The 12,848-nt window shown below is 35.6% G+C and overlaps 2 long non-coding RNA genes across 2 annotated transcripts in view; one reads left to right on the forward strand and one right to left on the reverse strand.

Annotated features, from left to right (window-relative positions):
• LOC134808625 (uncharacterized) overlaps positions 1–12,848 on the forward strand; it is a 380,342-nt gene that overhangs the window by 149,004 nt on the left and 218,490 nt on the right. The gene's annotated exons all lie outside the window — the stretch shown is intronic.
• The window catches only part of LOC107969521 (uncharacterized), an 87,653-nt gene continuing 83,969 nt past the window's right edge, over positions 9,165–12,848 (reverse strand). The window contains exon 3 of the long non-coding RNA XR_001711404.3: positions 9,165–9,306. This is a non-coding gene — a long non-coding RNA (uncharacterized LOC107969521). The remainder of the gene's footprint in view (positions 9,307–12,848) is intronic.

Genomic DNA, 12,848 nt, shown 5'->3' on the forward strand with positions numbered 1-12,848 from the left:
CCGCTCAAGTTACCATTTCAATAAAACTTCATTTACCCACCACTTTACAATGGAAAAACAAAACGTCTACACTTTCTATAGTTCTTCCTGCTTTATAGTTGTCAACTGAAATTATCATCACCTGAAATATATCATAATCACTTACTTACTTCATTGGCAACCTGCTGACTTCAACAGAGTATAAGCTCCATGAGGTCAGAGATTTGTTTTGTTCTCTGCTATATGTACAGCAGTTAGTAAACATGTATTGGATGAATGAATGAAAAGCAGTTGTTAAAATGATGGTGCCTTTCATAGTGGAGAGCACTTTGGAATGGAGGAGATAAAGCAAATCTCACTTTAGAAATTATTATTTTGTTGAACAATTTGTGAACATACTGGCAAATATTCACATTACAGTAAAAATGGGTCTGGCTATAAGTAACTGCCTCTGATCTAGCTCAGTGCTCAGTGGAATTGAAAATGTGTTCTATGACCTTAGTCACATCTCTATTCTTTCCCCCGAGCAGCTATTCTTAATTTATGCTAGTACTATTCACTCATGTCTCCTAAATCACCTCACTCTCAGTAGGTGATTGGGATTTAACTTCAAAAAGAAAACAGTCATTAAAAGTGAAAACACTCAATTTTGTAAAATCCCAACCTCCAAAATTAGCGATCCGAATTCATCTTTTCTGTTTTTCATTTCACAGTGCCTTCTCCTCTATTACTTTACCTAATAGAGGATCAGGAAGAAAGTCTTTTCTCTAATCAGCAGCCTGTAAGTATGAAAGGCCATATCTCCTGGTAATCTGAAGCTCTGTCTCAAAAAGGAGCTGGTTTGAAACATTAAAATCAACAGGGAGTTTGAAAAATATAGGCAATAAATGTTGGCTCCCTAACACAATGCATGAGGTAGGTGCTATTATTTGCACTGTTTACAAACTTGCAAATTTAGACAGAGAGTCCTTAAGTAACCTGCTAGTAAGTTGTTGAGCTAAAGTTTGAACCCAGGCAGTCTGGCTCTAGAGTACATTTTTTTTTTTTTTTTTTTTTTTTTTTTGAGACAGAGTCTCTGTCGCCCAGGCTGGAGTGCAGTGGCGCGATGTTGGCTCACTGCAAGCTCCGCCTCCCGGGTTCACGCCATTCTCCTGCCTCAGCCTCTCCGAGTAGCTGGGACTACAGGCGCCCACCACCACTCCCGGCTAAATTTTTGTATTTTTAGTAGAGACAGGGTTTCACCGTGGTCTCGATCTCCTGACCTCGTGATCCGCCCACCTCGGCCTCCCAAAGTGCTGGGATTACAAGCGTGAGCCACCGCGCCCAGCCTAGAGTACACGTTTTTAACTGTCATACCACACTGCCGAATTTATGCTACAAGGTCATGAACGAGTTGCCATGCCGGTTTATATATTGGTGCTTCATAAGTCTGGAATGTGAACCATCTTTAAGTCAGAGCATATCAATATGGAATAACCATTAAGTTTCTGAGATATTATACTAATTTACCCTCTTCTGGGAATCCAGAGACTTCACTGAAAGGCAGAAACCAAAGCTAACTTTGTAGAATAATTTCAGAATCCTAGATTACAGCTATTAGCATCCAGCAATTCAACTCTGATTTGACAGCAGGAGCCATCCCTTGGGGCCAGGACTGAATAAACCCAATAAGATGTTTTTCATTCAAATAGTCCTACCTTCTTAACTGTAATCATTTTCTTCAGCTACATCTTGCCACAGATGCAGCAATCCTTACTTTGTTTTATCTTTTGGGCAGAGCAGACACTGAACATCATTTCAATATAGCTTGCAGTTTAAACACAGTACAATTCATACTTATGCAATCTCATTTAATCTGTGTCTATGCCCTCGTTTCTCCTGGCCGCACCATTTCAATATAGTTGGGACTAGGTAGCTTTTCCTGCCTATAATCGTAAAAAGCACAGGATCCTTTGCAAAGTGTTGAGTAAGGTGTTCAAGCTATTGAAGTTTCTCAGCGTTTCACTATTAAACTTTATCCCTGTGCTTTAAGGAAAGATGATAGCTCTCTGGCTGTCATAAGGACAATGTATATAATAACCTCTTTTGCTTCCCCTGGGAGAGTCATGTTTTTCTTTTTAAAGACTATCATACAATATTATAATTTTATACATTTAAAATTTTACTACAAAATTATGAGTTCTTTTATTGCATAGATCTGTGAACATGATAAAGGCAGAATAATAGTCTATAAAATTCAGAAAAAGCTTTTGGATACTAAATAGTCTAAACATTGATATACTTACAGTCACTTAAGTCAGCACTGCATTTTGCCAGAGTAGATAAAGTTGAGCTTATCTACATAGATTCAATAACAATTGTTTTTCAAAATAGTTAACTTCTCCTGCTTTTCACTTATAAGCATATTTTTATTATAGTAATCTTTCCAAGTAGTTAATCTTTCTAAAGAAATCATTAAGTGAATCCACACAATATTGTGAATTCAAATGTGATTTTAAAAAATTGTTATGTCAGTATCCTCCCTTTACCTGTTTAGTGTAATGCTGGGCTGATTTCTACTCGAGAATCCTTGATGTGAGAATTGTTTGCTCAGTTTCTTTTATATCTTTAGCTCTCTTGCTCTCTCTCTCTCTCTCTCTGTGTGTGTGTGTGTGTGTGTGTAGCTGCTATAGAAGGGAACTGGAAATCAAGATGATTTTTATTACCACCATTATCTCTCATTTGTCTTTTGAAAGGGTTTCTATTACAAGTCAGTTTGACAAGTATTTATTGAGAAATTATTATGTAGTTTCTGTGTTCAAAGCACAGTTCAAAGCACTGTGTTCAATAACACATTGTGGTATGAACTGAATTGTGTTCCCCAATCCTGAATTCATATGTGGAAGCCTAATCCTCAGTGTGATAATAACTGGGGTTCAGGCCTTTGGGAGGTAATTAGGTTTAGATTAGGTCATGAGGATGGATGGGCCCATCATGATGGGACTGTAGTGCCCTTACAAGAAGACACAGCAGGAGGGTTGTTTGCTCTGTCCCCACCGTATGAGGACACAGCAAGAAGGCTGCTGTCCACAGGCCAGGAAAAGAGGCTGTACAAGGTACCTAATTGGCCAGCACCTTGGTCTCGGACTTCCCAGATTCCAGAACTGTGAGAAACAAATTTCTGTTGTGTAAGGCCCCAAGTCTGTGGTTTTTGTTGTGGCAGCCTGAGCAGAATAATACAGGTGGGACACAACATGGGGTGTAATCTACCTCTGTTCTCAAGGAGCTCATTGGAGCTGTAAGATAAGTGAAAAACATAATAGTATAGGGTTTATAAATATATAGATAAGATGTTACTGGAATTTATAAATAAAATTGGCATTAGCAAAGGACTTTGAGAACTGGCAGGATTTCATAGGAAGATATAGAGTAAAATCATTCAGAAAGGAACAGGTAAGTGAAAGCATTCAGATAGGAAAGCAGTGGAATGCTTCCGTAGAAGTAAGTAATCCAAGCTGAGAGCACAATGTGGAGAGAAAAGTCAGTATGAGGATTTTAAGACAAAACAGTGACATTAAAGAATATTCCAAAGGGAAATTACTTTTACTTAACTATGCAGAAAACAAATATTATTGGAAGCTTATAGATGTGTATGTGATATGATTCAAGGTACAGTAGGCATTCATGAATTGATCAAAACATTGAAAAAAACAGGAAGAATAAGAAGCAATAGTGCAGTAAGAAAAATAAAAATCTAACTTATGTCAGTGACTGAAGACGCAAGGGAAGAAACATGTTAATAGACATCAAGAAAATTAGATACATAAGACTTGGCAAAAAATTTTTAAAAAGTGAGAAAAATAAATAAAGGTGATTTTGTACTTTAAGCCAGAATGTATCCATAACATCACCATTCTTGTACTATCAGGAGTGCATAATCTATGGCCCACACAAGTGCACACATGTATGTGTGTGCATGTGCACATATGCATGTGTACACACACACACACACACACACAGTCCTCCCTGGTATCTCAGGATAACAAGGAAAAGACATAGGCAAGCCTGCTCAAAAGGAACTTTGGAAATTAAATAGCATCATAAGGCTTGATAAAGGAAGCAAGCTGATACAGCATACCAAGCCCAGCTGTAGTTAATACACAGATCTCTGAAGCTTACATGATTCAGATCCTTCTTTCACAAAATCATTCTTAAGTGATGATTTCTTCTCTAAAACAACATACCTATCAGAATGGTTACATAAGAACTAGTGATAAAACCAAATATTGGTAATGACGCAGAGCAACTGGATTGCGCATACATTGGTGGTAGGGATGAAAAACAATTCAGCCACTCTGGAAAATCATATGATTTTTCTTAAAAAATCCAAACAAACAAGTGCTTTTCATACAATGCAACAATTGCACTCTTATGACATCTATCCCTGAAAAGTGAAACCACATGTTCCCACAAAATTTAACATAAATATTCATAGCAGCTTTATTTATAATAACCTCAAACTGGAAACAGCTATCTCCTCTTCTGTGGGCACTGTATGGAGAGGTCTCTGGAGATTTCTTCTGATGAAAACCATTATTTCAGGCTTTCTGGAGATTTCTGATGCAAACCATTATTTCAGGCTTTCCTATGGCAAGACTGTACTTTGGAGGATAATTTTGGGAAATAGTGTCATGTATAGAAATACGAGATCTTAAGACTACTTGCGCTCAGATACTAGTTGGAAAGAATTCTTCACCCTAGCAGGTATGCCTGCTGCATCTCAAACCACATGATTGAATTGGGCAGCCTTAGGGATGAAACTGAGGTAAGGGGCTATGAGTTTGAGTGTGTTCAATTTTCTTTTCAAAGATAATAATCTAAAATTTATTGATCAATTCTACCTTTATATTCTAATTTATTTCATCAATCTCCTATTCTTCTATATTGTTAACATCCAATATTCTGTAGCACAATTTTCTCCTTCACCACCCCTTAGAGGTTGAACTGAATGTTTACTCCATTATTTTTCAGTTTTATTGGTATGAGAAGGATCACAATAAAAAAATACTGTAAAATATTATGAGAATATTTTATATAGAGAGTGCATACTGCTTTTAATTGTGCTTACACACAAAACAGAAGAATATTGATGCAGATGCAGAAGCAAAGGAATACTTCTTGTTTTGCTTATGATAAGAAAAGTGATGGTAGCAAATCCACCCAAAGTATAATGTCTTTATTTCTTGTTCTTAACAATCCTTGTGGCTGGTTGGGTGCCTCTTCTCAGAAGGACAGTTGAAAAAACCAGTCGCCTTCATTATCATAGCCATCTTCTAGATCAGCAATCCCCAATCTTTTTGGCACCAGGAACCGGTTTCGTGGAAGACAGTTTTTCCGCCAATAGGAGCAGAGATGGTTTCGGAATGACTTGAGAGCATTCCATTTATTGTGCACTTTATTTCTATTATTATTACATTGCAATATATAATAAAATAATTACATAACTCCCCATAATGTAGTATCAGTGGGAGCCATGAGCTTGTTTTTCTGCAACTAGATGGTCCCATCTGGGAGTGATGGGAGACAGTGACAGATCATCAGGCATTAGACTGTCATAGGGAGTGTGCAACTGAGATCCCTTGCATGTGCAGTTCACTATAGGGTTCGTGCTCCTGAGAGAATCTAATGCCACCACTGATCTGACAGGAGGCAGAGCTCAGGTGGTAATGCAGGCGATGCAGAGTGGCGTAAATACCGATAAAGCTTTGCTTGCTTGCCTGCTGCTAACGTCTTGTTGTGTGGCCAGGTTTCTAACAGATCATGGATCATTACTGGTCTGTGGCCCAGGCGTTGGGGACCGTGCTCTAGATTCTTGTGTGCCTGGACACATTTATCCTGTTGCTGATCACCACTTTCCGAGGTAGTTATCACATCAAAGACTTTGCATCCCTTTCTGCTAAGTCAGATTGTTGCTAGGCTACCTAAGAGAGGATCCCTTGGATTATCCAGAACACAGCAAGAAATAAAGCAAGCCAAAACATACCAATGATCAAAGTGTGTGTGTGTGTGTGTGTTTGTGTATATCCAATGATACTTACATTTAGCATTTTCCCATGTCATTGAAACTAGCAATGAATGAAATGAGCATTCAAGTCAAGATAGCAAGGGAAGTATATCTCTGATGAAGGGAAAATTATATGGATAAAACATAAAGTGTTACATTAAAAGACAGAATATACAGACAGAATGGAAAAAGGCTTTAAAGATCATGATTTTTGCAACAAAGTTTAATTGAGTACATAGTAATTCATGACTACTCCATTGATTAACACTGTTGGAAGTTGGGTCATCTTGCATTTCGCAGATCCTGTGGTTTTCCTGTGCATGATGCATGCCCCTCAGGGAACGAGTATCTTGCAAAGAGACATTTAATCATGGATAGTCTTTAAATCCTCTACTTCAACATGTACTAGTTCCTGAAACTAATCTGCTAGAGAGATGATTGCAGTTATGGCCATTCTCCTCTCCCCTTCACAAACAGTCGTTTTTTCCAACTTACAAAAGAAAGGCTTACCGCTCACAAATCATAAATGTTAGTAGAGTGTAAAAACCTCTGGGAATCCAAACAAATTTATAGTTCAAGAACTGGTGTCAGGAGAGCCTTATTGAATAAAGAAATGGCATTAATAAAAACTGTCTTATAAACATTCCTGTTAAAAGCAACTCACAGCATCAGACAATGAACATTTTAGTCCATTTAAATAATGTTCCAAGTTTACTCTGATTCTAGAACTGGGTGAAATGAGTGATAATATTTTATTTAGTGAAATTGCCTCTTCTATTGACATAGTTACTGGAAGACAAGTCCTGAGAGAACAAGCAAAGGAGACATGCAGAGAAACCCTGCAGTCAGCCGTGCTGGCGTTCATATAAACTCACAGCCAGGCATCCAATTCACGTTCTACCTCAGAATTAGGGCATTCAGGAATTGTAAAAACTATGTTGAGAAGTATCAGTCTGCCAAGAAGTTTTCCTCTCTGCAGCTCAGTAATGAGAAAAAGCTTGGAGAATATATTCGTTCAACCCATGATTAAGTCTGTGTTGCAACTGCGTATTTTTCATGATTTAAAAGGAGGTGAAACTTCCAATAAGTTAATGTTGCAATTTTGAAAAATAAGGTATATGAGCCAGTTGGAAGTAATTATTTCATAGTTTCTAGAACAGTTATTCAAATGTTAGAAGGAAAATTCCCATTAACATTTACAAAAAATATATTGTATAGTGGAAAATCTTACCCATTGATTTAGTTGGATCTAAGCCTTCTGCTCACTCTCTCTCATTAGTTACTTCTCTCCTGGTTATTTAATTACCATAATAAGTGCAATATTGTGGCCTGCATTCTAAATAAAGCATTTGTATGTTTATCTTTTGTAAGCTTCATTTATTAGATGCTCAACATATTTTTTTCCTCACGCTTTTAATTTTCAATGAAGTCTTTCTAATTCTAGCAGTAAGCAATCTTTATTCACAATGTAAATGAACTAATTGAAAAGCATAAACATCTAATTGGGATGCAGTTTCAGTAAAAATTTTCTTTTGCTTAATGATTATTTTTTAAGTATAAAATACTTTGTGTTTACTTTTTCAATTCTATAATAATAATAGTAAGTCCAGAAAAGACTAGAAAAATATTTCCCTTCTTATTAGAAGATTAGAAAGTTAGAACTTTATGGTCACAGGAGATAAATAAAATGCAATTCAAGTGCTATGTTTTATTTTTATAGAGAGATATGATGCAGTAGCAAACATAGAAAGAAAATACAAGTTCAAGGTATAAAAAGAAAAATGTTACTTTTTAACTGTTAAAAATGACTGTTCACATATTTTTAAAATATCTATTGTCTTAGTCTTTCTTCTAGTACCTTCTAATCTCTCAATATCTAAATAGTGGTGTATCAAACACTTAACCCCTAGATTGCTTCACTCTTCAGTCTTCATAAATTCATTGTGGCCTCATCTAGTATAAATGTTAAAAATACCATAAAACATAAACATATGAACTTATGTCTCCAGCCTGAACCTCCTCTGTACTCCGCATTTATTTACACAAGTTGCTATGCAACAGACATCCCAGTAACTTGGAAGTCTAACGCATAAAACTTAACATGTCCCAAACTGAGTATACTAAACATCTTATCCTGCCCCAGATTTTCCCCCATTTTGCCCATAATATGAACTTAATTCTTCCAGGAACTCAAGCCAAAATACTTGGGGTAATCTTTGAGTTATTTCTTTTTGTCACAGTCTAAATCCAAACTATTAGAATGCCTTATTGACTCTGCTTTGAAATATATTTAAATTTCAAACCTTTCCAACAACTTTTCCACTATGACCATAGTCATAGCTAGCACCCCGATTCAAGTAACACACAATTTTACTATATTGTAATTTGTCCTGATTGACCTCCTTGCATCTGCCTTACCTTCCTATAGTCTAGTTTCAGCAGAGTGGCCAAAGCAACCCTTTTACAATATAAGTTGACTTATGTTCCTCTGTTCTAGTCCTTTTAATGATATCTCCAAATATTTGAAGTGAAATCCCTTAAGGTAACCAACAAATATTGCAGATATTCTAAAATCTAATATAGAGTAATATTAAAATTAGAAAAATGAACTGGGCTGGGCACGGTGGCTCATGCCTGTAATCCCAGCACTTTGGGAGGCCGAGGCTGGCAGATCATCTGAGGTTGGGAGTTCGAGACCAGCCTGGCCAACATGGTGAAACCCCGTCTCTACTAAAAATACAAAAATTAGCCTGTTGTGGTGGCCAGCACCTGTAATCCCAGCTACTCAGGAGGCTGAGGCAGGAGAATCACTTGAACCCAAGAGGCAGAAGTTGCAGTGAGCAGAGACTGTACCTTTGCACTCCAGCCTGGGCAACAAAAGCAAAACTCTGTCTCAAAAAAAGAAAAATGAACTGGACCCTGTTTCTTTTCTGACCGCATCTCCTGCAACTCTCACTCTTATTCTCTCTTGTGATTCTTCTTCGTTATTCCTCAGTTGTGTCAGGAATGTTGCTCCCTCAGGGAATGTGAACTTACCATTCCTACTGCTCCTAAATATTCCCATCTTCCAACCTCATTTCGTACTGGTCTGTATTATTTGACCAAAAGCCAAGGTTTTATAACAAGGAGATCCTAAGTAAAATACATTAAATGAAATAGGCATTTATATCTGCCTGCGTACATTCTTTCAGTCTAGGCTCATGTAGTGACGTTGCTCCACATGGTTTTTGATGGCTCTGTCTTCCATTTTAATTATCTTCCTTCCCTTTGAGCACTGTTGCCATCTGCATGAATGGATATGAATAAAAAGAAAAGTCTAGGTCAAAGGTATTTCCTTTAAAATAAATTAGAGTTAAATTTTCACAGATTGCTTCTACGTATATTTCATTGCAAACAGTTGCATAGTGTTACCAGGGTAGTTAGAAAAGGTAGCCTATAGTTGGACAACCGTGTGTGCAGAAATGAGGGGAAAATGAGTACAGAGAGCAGGTAACCAAGGAGCTGCCTGCCACAGGATCTTCATTTAAATGGTACCTTTGGGGTGAGGCTTTCTTTGACGATCCTATTTAAAATTAACACTTTTCCCTTACTCTTCCAATTTGTTTGTCATTGTCTGCTTACTCCCACAAGAATATAAGCTATGTGAAGGCAGTGATTTTGTGATTGCAGAATCTCCTATGTGTCCAAAATGAATGCAAATAGGTGATCAGAGTAGATAAATAATTTTTCAGTAAATTAGAAAAAAAAATCAAAGTATTACCTCAAAAAAGTTCAGTAGCCAAAAATTTTACACTGTTTTCTATTAATACCAGATCATACTTATCTTAATGGAATTATGCTAGAGTTTCAAAAATTTGAAATTTAATAAAGTAAAAAAATGCGTGGTTACAAACTTGTAGATAACACAACTTCTACCATAGGCTATTTAATGAATAACAGGCACATAAGCACACTCCTAAAAAACTAAGAGGAGAGAACCACTTATTCAGTGGGAAGAAAGTACCTTGAATCCTCTTCACTTTCCCAATAATGTGGGATGTGGGGTCCTGCTGAGGGTGAGAGGGCAATCTGACTGTAGAGTGAGGAGATGTATGAACCAGATTAAGTCTAAAAAAATGTGGAGAGGAGGACTCAGTAGATTTTCTGGCAGCATCAACTTTGAATATAGAACTTTGAATATAGATACATGATTCCTAGTATCTCCTCTGAAATATCAGAATTTGGATGATTCTTATATCACTTTTGATTTGGCCTGATTGTACAAGCTAACGTACCACCTTCTGAAGAGGTGAGCAGCTTGTGAATTCATGCCAGATGAATGTGATTAATTACAAACTGGTTCAAGGGCAAGAGTGTGGGTACAAACTTAACATACAATTCAGAGCACTTACCCATGCTCATTTATGAGCATTTTCTGTTATAGTTAGAATTCTGGTATTAGCCTCATTTTTAATAATACAGGATTTTTTTTTGGTCAGATAATTTAACATACTTGTCTTAAAAAGGCAAATTTTACCATTTAACAGTGTAACGTTTTAGGTACAAAAGTAACTATTAATAATTAAATAACTTTAATCAATATTATAATCAGAACAAAATGAATGAATTATAAACTTAGAATGGCAGAAGCAAATCTACAACAATATCCATACTTTTTCATATAGGAGTAATTGTTTTTAATATCTAAAATCTTAAATGATTTTGACCCTTCCCTAACCCTTGCACTATTTTTTTAAAAAATAATGATTTTCCAGCTATTACTTTTTTTCTTCAGTTTAGCACTATGAATGGGATTATAAATACAGTGATATGGTAAAATAATGAATAAAACATGAAACATCGGAGAATAGTTTTTGTAGCCCATTTGACAGTTATACACAATTCCATTTTAGCTGGGCAATGCTGCTGGGAAATACTTTAGGATATTTCCACAAATCAGATGTTTAAGCTAAAAGGAACAAAATAAAAATATGAAATAAAGATGGTGATGATAACAATGTTAATCATCATCATTATTTCCCAGTAAGCATTTGAAAATAATTTTAAATCTAATATGTCCCCTCCCTCATGTTTGTATGCATCATACACAGAAGCCTGCATGCAATGAAGACAGAAAACACATACTGTGCAAGGAAGTCCATTCTAGCTTAATGTTTCTAAAATTTGGCTATGAGTGCAAATCTTGTAGGGAAGTTTTCTTTGTTACATATTTTAATATTGGCTCCAGAGCCCTCTTTCAGATATTTTGAGTCAGTGAGCTTAAGAAGGAGCTGGGAAATAAATATCTATAAAAACTGCTGAGAAGACTCAAAGTTGGATAGTCAGTTTTGGAAACCACTAACTTAGGACCACCTCTTCTGTAGTCTGCAACTAAATGTCCTGTAAGTGTTTTATTCTGAACATAAATAAAAGCATGATCAATCACGCAGAATTATTTGAATATAAACAACATGTAATGTGAGTCCATGACCTCAACTCTAGGACTTAAAGTCACTAACTTGTACAAGAACTACTTTTATTGTGATACAATACTACCACATATGACATACAATACCACTACTACAAAAATACTACATTATTTGATTAGTTGTATTGATGGTTAATGCTTGCTGCCTCAAGAACTGTCCAAATTACTTCAGATCCTACAAATCACCTGCCATCCCAAACATCTTTCCCTGATTGCTGCTGATCTAAATCATACAGTAAGATGTCAAGGGAGTCAACATGTGCCCTATTTAGAATTTCTCATCGGTGTTGAATATTTTCTCAGTGGCAGTTGATAGTCACAACTCCAGATAACTGTTTTGTGTTTTATGCTGATACGTAAATCAGCATTTTAATAGTTGCATAAAATTTACATTATTTTGAAGCATTCAGTATTTTGACAATATCTAGGTGATTCTGGAAATGGAAACATGTATTTATTTTAATCATATCAGAAAAAAGGCAGTCAAATATCTTCTGCATCATACTGAAAACAAAGAAATTATTAAAGGTTTCTTCTTTAAATACATTTTACCATTTTGAAAACATAATTAATCTTCTTCTCTATGTGTTTTACCTCAAAATTCTTTCAATATTTTCATTAATAGTGTATGCATACAGTTTGGGTTTTTTAAAATACATACATTATCTTGTACATGTGTAGCTTATACATACATTGTCCAGCTTTTGCATATTAATTCTAAGAATCATATAGACTGGCCCACAAAATATTTAAAATATTTACAGATTCAATATATTTTAACAAAATCTTTTACGTTTGTTATTCAGAGTATGTATGCATATGCTAATGTCATTAGAGTAAGCCTTGATTGAAAATGTACTTGCTGTTTAGTTAGTGGAATAAAAATCCCAAGACATCTGGTTTTACTATTGTGAAATTAGAAACAAGGAGTATTGATTTCATTTCAACACATTTAAATAAGCCTTACTTACTTTTATAAAATGCCACCCACTAAACTATTGTCAGGCAGCGAACTATTCTGGAAGAAGAAAACAATACATATATACATATACATATATATGTGTGTGTGTGTGTATACTTAGATAAAATATTTTTCTTTCTTAAATTTATTTTATTCCTGTACAGAATTTTTTTTTTTTTACTTTTGTAAGTTGCCAGTGTTTCTTGAAAACAGCATATGTTTAGATTCTGATTGTTATCCATTCCACCAATCTACCTCTTTAACCAGAGCATTTAAGCCATTTACATTCAAAGTTAATATTGATTTGTGAGGTTCTTTTCTTGTCATAATGTTGTTACCTAGTTGCTTTGTAGTTTCAATTGTGTAATTGTTTAATGAGTCCTGTGAATTTCATACTT

Source organism: Pan troglodytes, chromosome 17 (genome assembly GCF_028858775.2).
Source record: "Pan troglodytes isolate AG18354 chromosome 17, NHGRI_mPanTro3-v2.0_pri, whole genome shotgun sequence".
NCBI lineage: Eukaryota > Metazoa > Chordata > Mammalia > Primates > Hominidae > Pan > Pan troglodytes.